The sequence below is a fragment of the Lynx rufus genome, unplaced genomic scaffold (genome assembly GCF_022079265.1).
Source record: "Lynx rufus isolate CCGP_SWC_20201006 ecotype Redwood Valley unplaced genomic scaffold, mLynRuf1.p SCAF_19, whole genome shotgun sequence".
NCBI classification, from domain to species: domain Eukaryota; kingdom Metazoa; phylum Chordata; class Mammalia; order Carnivora; family Felidae; genus Lynx; species Lynx rufus.
In genome coordinates, this window is record NW_025814833.1 from 3,402,838 (window position 1) to 3,415,954 (window position 13,117).

Sequence of the window (13,117 nt, forward strand, 5' to 3'; positions counted from 1 at the left end):
GGAACAACCCTAACCCGAGACAAGGAAGATTATGGAAAACCTTATGGTGTGCTCAGACTAAATTGAATTTGGGAGTGACCACAATAAACTTGACTCAAGCATGAGATACCCAGAATTTTGTGGTTTGGTGCACATACCCTAACCATACTTTAAGCAGTTAATACTCAGTACCAACAAGGTGTGTGCTGGAGTGAACATTGGCTGGTGAAATGAAAGAGAGCTGTAGGTGAAATAGAAGCTGGCCTAGGTATAATGGAAGAAGCTGAATTAACTTTTGATGAAGACTGACTTTCAGAAGAAAATAATTTATTCTTTGAAATAGACACATTGGAAGGGATCATCTTCTAGGAGGAGGGAAAAATGGGAATCCACTTGGAAGGATGATAAAGCCTTGATAATATGGCCACACAAACCCAATACATAATGCTAGAGAATGCTAGCACTTAACACTGGGAAAGAGCATATATCTGACACAACAGGGCCTGCTAACGATCTTAATACAAATGGAGGCCCCCAAGTAACCATGGGGCAATATAATGGCCTTCCATTTTTAGCTATGGAAGCTCAGGGAGAGCATCTTTGAGACACATACAGATCCCAAACTTATGGAAATTTTTTGAGTGAAATTGAAATTACATTGCTGATCTCTAACCTATCTTGACTAAAGGGATGGACCAAAATAAGATGAGCTAGTAGGAATAATATCAAATGATACCCATCAAATGATCTCTCATCAGGAGAGGGAGATGGCCTTGCTGCACAGCAGTCAGTGGGAACCTATAACTATATAATACTGTGAAGTGAGACAAATGATTGACTTTGTCCTCAGCTAACATGGAACCTAGAAATGACAGAATCATCCTCACTGGTGACAACACTTGTCCATAATAATATCTAATATGTGGGCAAAGAGCAGTTCTTCTAGGAAGGTTTAGTAAACACTTCAGTGATACTTCCTGGTTTATTTTGTGACCAAACCTAACTGCATCATAACCATATTGTGATATGGTGTAATACCAGTATTGTTAGTGAAATTCAACTACCTGATATAAATAAATCATGTGATAGTCATATGTATTGGGAAACTGAATTAAAACCTCCAAAGGATATGATACCAATGGAGAGTGATTAGCCTGAGGAAGAATTAGATTTAATTCCATTATTACATTAAATGACACTATAAGTTTATCACAAAGTTCAAGTAGTCATAGAATAAGGAAGTAAACAGATAATTAAACTGGCACATCAACATAAAGATGCCTGAAATTGTCTTATACATTAAAAGAATCCTATTTACACCCTTCACTGGCTTCTGCAAGTATTAGGTGTGCTTCTGTTATCCTTACTGCACCTTATGTATAAATGCTGTACTAATTGCAGAAGTCCAAATAACTATGACTATTTTGTTATTAAAAAGACCTTGATCAAGAGATAGGGGATGGATTATGAAGTAAGAAATAGCATAGTACATCTGGTTGCTTACTCCTTGCCAGTCTCCAAGGGAACCATGATTGGCCTTTGGCCAACCCTGGGAATGTGGCCCTCAAAGTGTTCTTTATGTTCGTTATTGATGATTTTGTTATACACACCTGGAGCAATGGACCATGTTGTGCCAGCTTGTCATGGTTGCCAGGCACGGCAGTAAAGATGGATGATATGCACCTATTTTCATTGTTGGGGTCCTGAGTGTCAGGCAGCATGGCCAGTTACTAGCAGGATTACCTAGTGACCAGCCTCAATCTGAGTCTCAAACCCTGAGACTCCAGTTGGTTCCCTGGGCAAAGATATGTCACACATGTCTTTGTAGTTTGCTACCAAAGAGATAGCACTCCTTTGTGGACTCACATGTGGTCTCACTAAGCTACATTAATATCTTAAAATTTGTCCTTCAACTTAAAGCATGACTAAAAATATCTGAAGTATTTCTGGTTACATTAGGTTTTCTCTACTAGTTCATGAAGTAAACTGGAAGACTTATCAGGTGTCGCATACTGTACCACTGTCAATACACACATTTGCAGTGGGTGTGTTTGTATGTATCTGTTCCTACCTGAAGACTTATTAGAGCCTTTTACAAAACCATTGTTTGGCTTTATGTTAGAAGAGCAGATTAAACAAATTATTCTCTCAGTAGGACTTAGTTTTATAGACTTTCTCTAGCTCTCATTGAACAAAAGGAAGCTCTTATAATGGGTCTCAGGATTATTTTATATTCACTTTCTCTAATTTTATTTTTATATCACTAATTCTAAAGGTTTTGATTGCCTTTTTTTAATGCAATAATCTGAGTCATAACCTATCTACTGGGTCAAATTCCCCATTTCCTCACCACTCTTCCTTACAGTGCATTTCCTCACACTGTTCACAGTGATCACCTCCAGGCAAGTAGTCTGTACTCCTATTTATCCCCATCTCTATAGTTCCATAGACTTATAAGAAACTGCTTTATAGCCTGTACCTCCTCTTTCCTTTAGGAATACTTCATTAAAACAATATGCATAGATTTTCATTGAAAAAATAGAGTCTTTCAGTTCTCATATATCTGAATAGCCACATGACTCAGACATTGATTTTGTTCAAAGGAATAGATCTGAGGAAAAGAATCCTGTTACCATAATTCTTGATTTTAAGTATTCTGTTCTATAAATTCTGAGTCAAACTTTTTATGAAAAATTTTATTTAAAAGAAGTGATGACTTAAAGCAGGAAAATCTAGTTTGCTTACATCCACTCTCCTTTCTTGCTTTTGCACACCCTGCCCCCCCATCAAGTAATTAGGTTTGACTCCATGCCTAGTGTTATTCATGTGGGTTTCAGTTATGCTAAAAGCTTGAATGCCTTGGGACCAAAAGCCAGGCTGACAAATCAATCACCAGCCTGCAACATTTATTTTACTTAATTGGATGTAAATACACAAATAAACTAGGTAGGATATCTTTGAGTTTACACTTTAAAAATTGAATGTTGGAATATCTGGTGATAATTGGCTTGGCTTTTCATTTCCAGCCCAAATACAGTCTCACTCAGAACTAAGAAAACTATATAGATGAGATTCTTCAGTGACTAGAACGATCACAGTTTTTGAATAGAGTAATGACATTAAGTTTCTGTTAAGAAAAATGGCTGACAACCAAGCTTTTTTGGATTAGTCTTCGTCTCTTGCCAAATATTCTTAGACCAGGTATCTCTTAGGATTGGAGAGGAGGCAGGGAGAGTCTGTTGGTATAAAATATTTGCTTAAAAAAGTTCCCCAAATCACAGTAAGTAGTGAATTTAGGAAGGATTTGAAGATTGGATAATAGCTGACTTTGAGGGTTTTTTTCTTTCATTTATCTTCTTCACAAAGAATGTGAAGCCTTTTTAAAGGCTTCTTTGCTATTACACAATGGAGGCAGTGTACTATAGTGGAGAGGTCATGGGCTTTAAAGCCAGATAGAACCTGGGCTTGAATTAAATCACAGCTCTGCAACTAACCAGCTGCCTGGACTTTAGTCAAGCTTCTGAACCTTTTCTTGTCTATAAAACTTGGGTATTAAAATACCTATTCCATAAGGCTGTTAATGATTAAACAAGATGACACATGTAAAAAGCTTAGGGTTGCACCTGACACACGGTAGAGGCTAATACCTGTTCCTGAAACCTTTCTTTTCCCAAATTTAGCAGAGTAGAGGCTTTTAATGAGTACAAGTGTGACTTGGATGAGAAAATTGCGACAATCTGTTTTGATTTTGTAAATTCAGAAGCTATTCTTTGAGCAATTACTAGGTTTTATGGAAAAATTTTTAAATGTTTAAGCCCCACTCCTCCAGCTACTCACAACCTAGTAGGAAAGACACATGAATAGTACAATTACAGAATATGATAAGAGGTAGAAACAATGAGCTATTGGAATTTATAAGGTAGGAGGGAATTCTGAAATGGTGGCAAGACATTTAAAAAGTGTCCAGAGAAATTTGTATAAAAAACTAGATACATGCTTAAAGTTCTTTTTAAGGAATTCTTTTTAAGGAATAGAATACAAATTACAGTTAGTATTGGGCACATTGTCTTTAAATGTGGAAACATATTTGGGCACCCAAGAAGTTTGACTTAAGTAATATATCCAAACATATGTATTTAACATAAACTGCTTGATCTTAATGTTGTTCTCAGATTTCAGTTTTTAGAGGAATGAATGTATCTTGGAAACTCTTGCTGTCAGTGTGACTGAACTATTTTGAGGACTGGCAGTTTTGTGAGTGACCCTCATTCAGGCTCTAAAACATAGTTTGTGCTTCTTATCAAAATGATGATTCTCACATCCATGTTTAAAGAAAATGGCTTTGCTTTTCGTTATAAAAGCTCAGTAGGAGCTATTGGAATTACCCACATTTCCTTTTAAAGGACTTGTTTTTATTCCAGAGCTGCTTTAATAAACATGGGTTTATACTATTATGCAAGTCTTTTACAGATCCTTCAAAATCAAGTCCCTTGCCTAGGATCCTCTGGCATCTTGGATTTTGCCCTGTATTTTTATAGTCCCTCAACTTTTTTTTAGCATTTCTCTATAATGTGAGTTCTATTCTCATAAGCATAGACTTGGACATTACATTTAGAGCTTGCCTTTGAGGCCATCCCTCAAATTTACATTAGTCTTTGATATGGTTAAAGAAAGTTATATATTTAACATTCATTCCTAATAAATTAATAAGCACTCACACTGGAGACTCAAGCATTTATATTGTGTTGAATATTTTGGAATGAGAAAACAGACTACGTAGACTCAAGTAAATACTCTAGAGATGTATCACCTCCTAGTGAGTGCAATTCCTTGATTGTGTCACAGAGCTTGTTTAAATCAGAAGTGCTCTAAAGACAAAATGCAAAATGATTGTCAAAGACTTATCATCAACTACATTTTTTTTCTTTGCCTGTTTTTCTTGTTAGCTCTTTTTTTTAACCATTTGCAGTGTTCACATCTAGGTTTCTAAATAGCTTATGATCTATGTGAAAAGAAAGTACTGATGTTTGGAAGTCTAGGCCAGTGCCAGGACCCTTGGGCATACTGATTGTTCACTATAAGGACTGGCCACAGTTTCATAGATCTTAGAATCCAGGTGTTGGAAAAGCTTCAGAAAGCAGCTGAGTTGTAGACGTATTGTAATGGAATCTTGAAGTATGAAGAGCAAAGTCCCAGTAACAGCTCTATCATTTAGAGGTTGCATTCCCTTTTGGATGAGTTATTTAACTTTTTCAAGCCTCCATTTACTCATCTCTAAAATGGGGATGTTAATCTCCTTCAAGGAGTTGTTGGGATTAAATGAGGTAACAGATTTTAATTTTAAATTATAAAATAACTTTTTAAATTATAAAATAACTACATAAATATAAGGAAATAGTAGTACTAGCTTCCTAGTGCAAGCTACGGTAAAAAAAAAAAAAAAAAAAAAAAAAGACAACTACCTTGATATTAGGGAAGGGAACACTTAACTCCAGGCTTCAATGGGACCTACACTAACCAACTCTGAGATTTTGAGCAAGGCAGTAGACATCAGTTTTCTTATCCATCAGATATCAGGGTAGGTGATTTCTAAGAGTTCTTCCAGCTCTAAAGATCCTAAGTGTACCTCATTTACTTTCACTGTCCCCCTATTATTTACTTATGATGCAGGTAACAGGACAGAAAATATGTGTGCATAAAATAAAGTACCATCACTGAATTGCCCTTTTGAGTTAACTCACAATTAAGTCCCAAAGTGGGAGTGAAATGGTCTTGATTACCATCTTTCCTTCAAAGGACTAGCTAGGCCTTCCTGTTAACTGTTTCTGTTAAGCTAGATCTGCTACTCAGGTAACAAGCTCAGAAGTTTCAGCTGTTCCTGAGACAGCAAAGAAATAGTTTGTCTAGGAATCTCCTTGGCATTAAGCCAAATACCTTTCACAAAATACTTTATATAGAGGCAGGTTTAGGCATTAAGGAATGTCCTCATATATACCTTTACTCATGGATTATTCCTTTCCAAAATATATTTGCTACAGATATTTATAAATATGTTACAAGAACCTGTTAGACTTATTGACGAATAGTAGTTTATATTTTCATTTAATCAACATTTTATTTAGTGTCTGCTATATGCCAGACATTATACTGAATTCTTAACTTACATTATCTCTGATTTCCACATATTCTTCATGTTAGCTGGGGGTTTCCCTGCTGGGGATAGAGGTACATATTCACAATGATCTCTGGTTCGGAGTACCTACTGTTTGCTGAATTTCTACTAAGTTCATTTTACAGTAGAAAATAGGAAGATTGCTTATCATCTTGCCATGCTGCACATGTTGTGTCTCTGTTCCAAACAGCATTCACCCAAGTGTGAAACCTAGCCTTTTATTCAATTTACTCATGTATTATATTCACTTGAGGCATTCATGTATGTAGTAGATTTTACTGAAGGGGAAGAAAGGATTTATTTGCAGGATTACAAGTAATCTTAAATTAACACCAAATATCTCCTACTACCTGGGATTTTTTTTCCTTTTAGCTGTTCACCCCACAAAGAGGGACAGCCTTTCATTGATTCTTTCTTACCTTTCCCTTACATTTTAGATTTCCCCCTATACCCTAACTTCACTTCTTGTGTTTTTATTGAGGTCAAATTGGTATATAACTTTAACTTTTAGGTGTACAACATAATTGGACATCTGTATGTACTACAAAATGATCACCACCAAAGCCTAGTTACCATCCATCACCATTCAGTTGACCCCCTTTGCCCATCTTGCCCAACCCCTTTCCCTCTGGTAACCATCAATCTCTTCTCTGTATCTGAGTTTGTTTTTATATTATTTTGGTTTTTTTCTTAGATTCCACATATGAGTGAAATCATAGGGTATTTGTCTTTCTCTGCCTGACTTATTTCACTTAGCATAATATTCTCTCTTTCTAAAAATAATTTTAGATGTTTATTTTTGAGAGAGACAGAGAGCACGAGCAGGGGAGGGACAGAGAGAGAGGGAGACACAGAATCTAAAGCAGGTTCTAGGCTCTGAGCTGTCAGCACAGAGCCTGAAGCTGGGCTCAAACTCTTGAACTGTGAGATCATGACCTGAGCCAAAGTCAGACGCTCAACTGACTGAGCCACCCAGGTGCCCTTAGCATAATATTCTCAGGATCCATCCATGTTATTGTAAGTGGCAAAATTTCATTCTTTTTTTTTTAATTTGTTTTTTAACGTTTATTTATTTTTGAGACAGAGAGAGACAGAGCATGAACGGGGAGGGGCAGAGGGGGGAGCAGAGAGAGAGGGAGACACAGAATCGGAAGCAGGTTCCAGGCTCTGAGCCATCAGCCCAGAGCCTGACGCGGGGCTCGAACTCACGGACTGTGAGATCGTGACCTGAGCTGAAGTCAGACGCTTAACTGACTGAGCCACCCAGGCGCCCCAAAATTTCATTCTTTATGGCTGAATAGTCTTCCTGTGTGTGTGTGTGTGTGTGTGTGTGTGTGTGTGTGTGTGTGTACCAACCACATACTCTATTCATTCATCTACTGATGGACATTTAGGTTGTTTCCATATCTTGGCTATTGTAAATAATGTGGCATTGAAGATAGGGATGTATGTATCTCTTTGAATTAGTGATTTGATTTCGTGTTCTTTGGATAAATGCCCAGAATTGGAGCAGCTAGATCTTACAGTAGATCTATTCTTAACTTTTTGAGGAACTTCTATACTGTTTTCCTAGTGGCTACATCAGCTTATATTCCCACATCCTCTCTAACATTTATTTCTTGTCTTTTCGATAATAGCCATTGTAACAGGTGTGAGGTGATATTTCATTGTGGTTTTGGTTTGCATTTTTCTAATAATTAGTGATATTGAACATCTTTTCATGTGCCTGTTAGCCATCTGTATGTCTTCTTTGGAAAAAATGTCTATTCAGAACCTCTGTTCCCTTTTTAAATTAGGTTGTTCAGTTTTTTATTGTTCAATTGTAGAACTTTTTTCTCTATTTTGGCTATTAACCCCTTATTAAATATGTGATTTGCAAATATCTTCTCCCATTGAGTAAGTTGCCTTTTTGCTTTGATGATGCTTTCCTTTGCTGTGCAGAACTTTTTAGTTTGATGTGTCTCATTTGTTTATTTTTGCTTTTGTTTTCCTTAACTTTGGAGTCAGATCTACAAACATATCACTAAGACTGATGTCAAGGAGCTTACTGCCTATGCTATCTTCTAGGAATTTTATGGTTTCAGGTTTTACATTCAAGTCTTTAATCTATTTTAATTTCTGTGTATGGTGTAAGATAGTGGTTTAGTTTCTATTCTTTTCCATATGGCTGTCAAATTTTTCCAGCACCATTTATTGAAGAGAAGGTCCTTTCTCCATTATATATTTTTGGCTCCTTTGTCATAAATTGTCTGCATATGTATGGATTTATTTCTGAGCTCTCAATTTTGTTCTATTGATCTTTGTTTTTATGCCAATACCATACTGTTTTGATTACTATATAGCTTTGTAGTATAGTTTGAACTCTGAGGGCGTGATACCTCTAGGTTTGTTCTTCTTTCTCAAGATTGCCCTGGATATTTGGGATCTTTTGTGGTTGCATACCGATTTTAGAATTATTTGTTCCAGTTCTGTGAAAAATGGATTGGAATTTTGATAGGGATTGCATTGAATCTATAGGTTGCTTTGAGTAGTATGGTCATTTTAGCAATATTAATTCTTCCAATCCAAGAGCATGAGATATCTTTCCTTTATTTTTGTCTTATTCAGCTTCTTTCATCTTATAGTTTTCAGTGTACAGGGTTTTTTTACCTCCTTGGTTAAATTTATTCCTAGGTATTTTATTGTTATTGATGCAATTGTAAATGGGATTGCTTTCTTAATTTCTCTTTATGATAGTTCATTATTAGTGTGTAGAAATGTAACAGATTTCTGTATATTGATTCTATATTCTACAACTTTACTGAATTCATTTTTTCTAATAGTTTTTTGGGAGAAACTTCAGGGTTGTATATATACAGTATCATGTCATCTGCAGTTTTCCTACTTCCTTTCCTATTTGGATGCATTTTATTCCTTTTTCTTACCTTTTTGCTGTGGCTAGGACATCCAATACTACATTGAATAAAAGTGGCGAGAGTGGGCATCCTTGTCTTGTTCCTGATCTTAGAGGAAAAGCTTTCAGTTTTTTCACCATTGAGTATGATGTTAGCTGCGAGTTTCTCATAGATAGCCTTTATTATGTTGAGATACATTCCTTCTATACCCACTTAGTTGAGAGTTTTTATCAGATGGATGTTGAATTTTGTCAATGCTTTTTCTGTATCTACTGAGATGGTCATGATTTTTATCCTTCATTCTATGAATGTGGTGCATCATGTTGATTGACTTACAGATGTTGATCCATTCTTGTATCCCTGAAGTAAGTCATATTTGATCGTGCTAAATGATCTTTTTAATGTATTGTTAAATGCACTTTGCTAATGTTTAGTTGAGGATATTTGCATCTGTGTTCATCAAAGATATCGGCCTGTAATTTTCTATGTGGTATCCTTGTCTGGTTTTGGTATCAGGGTAATGCTGGTCTCGTAAAATGAGTTTGGAAGTGTTCCTTTCTCTTCAATTTTTGAAAGAGTTTGAGAAGCATAAGTATTAAATATTCTTTGAATGTTTGGTCGAATTCACCAGTGAAATCATCTGGTCCTGTCCTTTTGTTTGTTGGGAGGTTTTTGATTACTGATTTAATCTCCTTACTAGAGAATTGGTCTGTTCAGGTTTTCTATTTTCTTCATAATCAGACTTGGAAGGTTGTGTGTTACTTGGAATTTATCCATTTCTTCTAGGTTTTCCCAACTTTCTGGCATATAATTGTAGTAGTTCTTATGATCCTTTGTATTTCTGTGGTATCAGTTGTAAATTCTTTCATTTCTGATTTTATTTACTTGAGCCCTCTCTCTTTTTTTTCTTGGTTGCGTAGCTAAACATTTATCAGTTTTGTTTATCTTTTCAGAGAAACGTCTCTGAAAAGTTTTATTAGTTTTATTGATCTTTTCTACTATCTTTTTAGTCTCTGTTTCATTTATTTCCACTGTGATCTTTATTATTTCCTTCCTTCTATTAATTTTAGTCTTTGTTCCTTTTTTTCCCTAGTTTCTTTAAGGTTTAAAGTTATATTGTTTATTTAAGATTTTTCTTGTTTCTTGAAGTAGGCCTATATTACCGTGAATTTCCCTCTTAGAACTGCTTTTGTTGCATCACATAGGTTTTGGTATGTTGTATTTCTGTTTCCATTTGTCTCTAGGTATGTTTTTTCTTTGATTTTTTTTTTTTAGTGACTCATTGGTTGTTCAGTAGTATGTTTCATTTCTACATTTTTGTGTTTTTTCCATTTTTTTAAATGTTTATTTGTGAGAGAGAGACAGACAGACAGACAGAGTGTGAGCAGGGGAGGGGCAGAGAGAGAGCGAGACACGGAATCCCAAGCAGGCTCAGGGCTCCGAGCTGTCAGCACAGAGCCCGACGTGGGGCTTGAACTCATGAACCGTGAGATCATGACCCAAGCCAAAGTCAGACGCTTAACCAGCTGAGCCACCCAGGCGCCCCTCCACTTTTCTTTAATTGATTTCTAGTTTTATAACCATTATGGTTGGAAAAGATGCTTGATATGACTTCAATCTTCTTGAATTTTAGACTTGTTTTGTGATACAACATGTAATTTATCTTGGAGAATGTTTCATGTGCACTTGACAAGAATGTATATTCTGCTGCTTTTGGATGGAATGTTCTGTATATATCTATCAAGCCCATCTGGTCTGATGTGTTGTTTAAGGCTGATGTTTCTATATTGATTTTCTCTCTGGATGATCTATACAGTGATGTATATGGAGTGTTAATGTCCTCTACTGTTATTGTATTGCTGTCAATTTCTCCTTTTAGGTCTGTTAATACTTGCTTTATATATGCTGGTGCTTCTGTGATGGGTGCATATATATATATATATATATATATATATATATATATATATTTGTAAATGTTATATCTTCTAGCTGGATTGGCCCCTTTACGTAATGTCCTTCTTTGTCTTTTTTACAGTCTTTGTTTTAAAGTCTGTTTTGTCTGGTATGAGTATAGCTACACCATCTTTCTTTTCATTTCCATTTGCATGGAATATCTTTCTCTGTCCCTTCACCTTCAGTCTCTTTACTTTTGACGTGAGTCTCTTGTAGGTAGTGTAAAGTTGGGTCTTTTTTTTATCCACTCACCCACTCTGTACCTTTTGATTTTAGAATCTAGTCCGTTTTACATTTAAAGTAATTATTGATAGATATTGACTTATTGACATTTTGTTACTTGTTTTCTGGCTTTTTTGTAGTTTCTTCTCTTTCTTCTTTTTCTCTTCCCTTGTGGTTTAAGGGCTTCTTTAGTGTTATATTTAAATTTCTTTCTTTCTTTTTAAAAAAAATGTTTGTTTGTTTAGAGAAGGGAAGAGAGCACACAAGTGTGGGAGGGGCAGAGAGATCCCAAGCAGGCTTCGTGCTGTCAGCACAGAGCTGGACACAGGGCTTGATCTCACAAACCATGAGATCATGACCTGAGCCTAAATCAAGAGTTGGACACTCAACCAACTGAGCCACCCAGGTGCCCCTAGGTTTCTTTCTTATTTAGTGTATTTACTAAAGTTTTTGCCTTGTGGTAACCATGATGTTTGTATGTAACATAATGTGTATATAATGGTAGGTTTTAAGTTGATAGGAACTTAAATTTGAACACATTTCAAAACTTCACATTTTTAGTCCCCCCCCCATTTTATGTCTTTGTCACATTCTACATCTTTTTGTTCTATGCAACCCTTAAATAATTACTATAGTCTTAAATTTACTATTGTCTGTTAATCTTATACTTGTTTTATAAGTGATTAATCCGCTCTCTTTACCATGTACTTACCTTTTCCAGAGAGATTATTACTTTCGTAAATTTTCTATTGATTAGTGCCATTTCTTTTCAGCTTAAAGAAGTCCCTTTAACATTTCTTGTAAGGCTGATTTAATGGTTGACAAACTTGTTCTGTTTTTACTTATCTAAGAAACTCTTAATCTCCCCTTCAATTCTGAATGATAACCTTGCTGGGTAGAGAATTCTTGCTTGGAAATTTTTTTTGCTTCCAGCACTTAAATATGTCATACCACTCCCTTCCGGCCTGCAAAGTTTCTGGTGAAAAATCTGCTCGTAGACTTATGGGGCTTCCCCTGTAGGTAGCAAGTTGGTTATTCTCTTGCCTCTTTTAAGATTCTCTCTTTAATTTTTACCATGTTAATTATAGTGGTTTTGGTTTTGGTTTTGTTTTTGGTGTGTATCTCTTTGTGTTTGTCTTATTTGGAACTCTCTGGGGTTCCTGGACCTTGTTCTTTCATTTAGAACATATTCCTCTCATTTTGCCTGATGTTCTGTATTTATTTCTCTGTATTATGCAAATCAACTACCTTTCCCAGACTTGATGGAGTGATCTTGTGTAGGAGATGTCCCATAGAGCTCAGCAGTGCTATCCCCCTGGCCACCTCCACCAGGCTCGAGGGACGATGCCTGTGTGAGCTGGGCATTACTGCTTGCTTTGGTGGGGCCACAGCTCTGGCATGGGGGTGGGCAGGGCCCTCAGTGGGGTGTACCATCTAGCACCAACAGGCTAGAGGAAGAGTTCTAAAATGTCACTGCCAGTACCAGCATTAGCAAGTTAGAGTGAGTTATCAAAAATGGCACTTGCCAGTGTCTCCATCCTCAGATTGAGTCCCAACAAATTTTCTGGCTCTCTGGCACACACTTAAAGCTGATATTTTTACAATGGTTCAAATGGTAAGTGAGTCTGTGCATTGAGCCCTTTGAGAGAGGGTTCTCTGTTCTCTATTTTAATGGTTTTCCTGAAACTAATCCCTGTTGGTTTTCAAAGCCAGGCACTTTGGGGGCTTGTCTTGCCTATGCAAGATCTAGGGGCTGGGGTGCCTGATGTGAAGCATAGACCCCTTGCTTCTTAGGGAAAAGTTCCATATGTTTGAGATTCCTCTCAATTGTGGATCACTGTATCTGGGGTGGGTTTTGTTTTGTTGTGTTTTGTTTTGTCCGTTTTTGATGAGACTA

The 13,117-nt window shown here is 36.4% G+C and overlaps 1 protein-coding gene across 2 annotated transcripts in view; it reads left to right on the forward strand.

Moving 5' to 3' along the window:
* Positions 1 to 13,117, forward strand: part of RNF128 (ring finger protein 128) — a 114,852-nt gene that overhangs the window by 87,453 nt on the left and 14,282 nt on the right. The gene's annotated exons all lie outside the window — the stretch shown is intronic.